This window comes from Aotus nancymaae, unplaced genomic scaffold (genome assembly GCF_030222135.1).
Source record: "Aotus nancymaae isolate 86718 unplaced genomic scaffold, 86718_ANA_hifiasm-v0.15.2.pri h1tg000019l, whole genome shotgun sequence".
NCBI lineage: Eukaryota > Metazoa > Chordata > Mammalia > Primates > Aotidae > Aotus > Aotus nancymaae.
In genome coordinates this window covers 17696411-17698398 of record NW_026988431.1, presented here as the reverse complement: position 1 = coordinate 17698398, position 1988 = coordinate 17696411, and positions in this window count along the sequence as shown.

Genomic DNA, 1988 nt, shown 5'->3' with positions numbered 1-1988 from the left:
AATCCCAGCACTTAGGGAAGCCGAGGAGGGTGGATCACTCAGTCAGGAGTTCGAGACCAGCCTGACCAACATGGTGAACCCCCATCTCTACTAAAAATACAAAAATTAGCTGTAGTCCCAGCCACTCAGGAGGCTGAGGCAGGAGAATTGCTTGAACCCGGGAGGTGGAGGTTGCAGTGAACTAAGATCATCCCATTGCACTCCAGCCTGGGTGACAGAGTGAGATTCCGACTCAAAAAAAAAAAAAGAAAATAGAAATTAAATCCATGTCTACTCTCACCTTTAAGCTCAAATCAGTTTTTTAAATTCTTGGAGCAGTGATCCTTAGATGGGTAGGTAGAGGCATCTTAGCACCAAGAATGCCCCTCAGGTGTGCCACCCAGTTTTACTCAATGCGTGAAAACTATCTGGGCTGCAGCTGGGAACACATATAATGCTATGATGATTCTCTTCCAAGTGGAACACTGATCACTGAAGTTCAGGGCCTGGGGTCTAGAGTTGGGTCCTGAAAACAAAGAATGGAGTGTCCTGGAATTTGGGAGCCATTGCCCTGTGAGCATGTAAGAAGGCTCCATGAGGGCAGTGTGAATTCCAAAGGGCCACCAGGGGTATGGGTGGAGAATAAGTTTGTGGGCAATTAAACCCATGGACGTATGCTGTGAGATGAGAAGTCCCTACCGAGAGTGAGGGCTGCCACTTGGGATACATTCTTAGTGTTTCATTACAGTCAACTCTTTAATTTAGCTTCTCTGGAGTTTTTTGTTTCTTCATTTTTCCTTTTTTAACCCTCACATTTGAAATAATTTTAAATTTACAGAAAAGTTGCAAGAATAAGCACCCAGACTCACCCGTCCTTAATAATTTGCCACATTCGCTTCATCATTCTACGTATCTACATTTTTTTTCTGAACTATTTGAGACTAAGTTGCAGACATCATGTTCCATTTACCCCTAAATATTTCCATGTATACTTCCTGAGAACAAAGACATTATTTTATGTAACTGCAGGACAGGGACCAAAATTAGGAAACATGGCTGGGCATTGGCTCGTGCCTGTAATGCAGCACTTTGGGAGGCTGAGGCTGGAGGATCGCTTGAGCCCAGGAGTTCAGGACTAGCTTGGGCAAAATAGCAAGAGCCATCTCTACAGAAAAAATGAAAACATTATCCGGGCATGATGGAGTATGCCTGTGGTCCCAGCTGCTTGGGAGGCTGAGGTGGGAGGATCACTTGCAGCCAGGAGGTCAAGGCTGCAGTGAGTGTCACCAGTGCACTCCAGCCTGGGCAACAGAGCAAGAGCCCTGTCTCAAAAAAAAAAAAAAAGAAAGAAAAAGAAAAAGAAAGAAAGAGAAAAGAAAAGGGGAAGCAACATGGATACAATAGTTTCAACATACAAACCCCCCTATACAGGCTTTGCATTCAAATGTCGCCAGTTGTCCCAGGATCTCCTTGTCCTTAGCGGTGCCGCCCAGTGGAATTTTCCACAATGATGGCAAGGGCTGCTGAGCTCTTAAAATGGGCCCAGTGAGACTGAGGAAGTCCATCTTAAATTATATTTAATTTTGATTAATTCCAGTTTAAAGAGCCACACGTCCCGCGTGGCTAATGTGTTCACAAAGCGGACAGCGCAGCTCGCCCCCTCTTCCTGGGTGTTAAATGAATAGCCTTGGCCCCGGGAGCCCTGACAGCTCCTCCTCCTCAGCGATCTCGGCCCGCAGATGAGTTTCTTTCCTTTAGCCAGCGTGGACTTTTCCTCAGCGAAGTTACTGAGTGCACTTGCCGCGTGGCGGGTCTGGCTTCTCATGCGGAAGCCGAAGCCTGGAGGCAGCGTGTCCTACGGACGGGAGACCTCTCCCGGCGCAGGTCCGAGCTCGCAGCGCTCCCCGGGGAGGCCGCGCCGGTCCCGCAAGACGGCAGGAGAGCCGAGAGCGGGCACCGCACCTGCAGCATCGGGACGAGACTCCTTCCTCCAAGTCTCCTCCACTCCC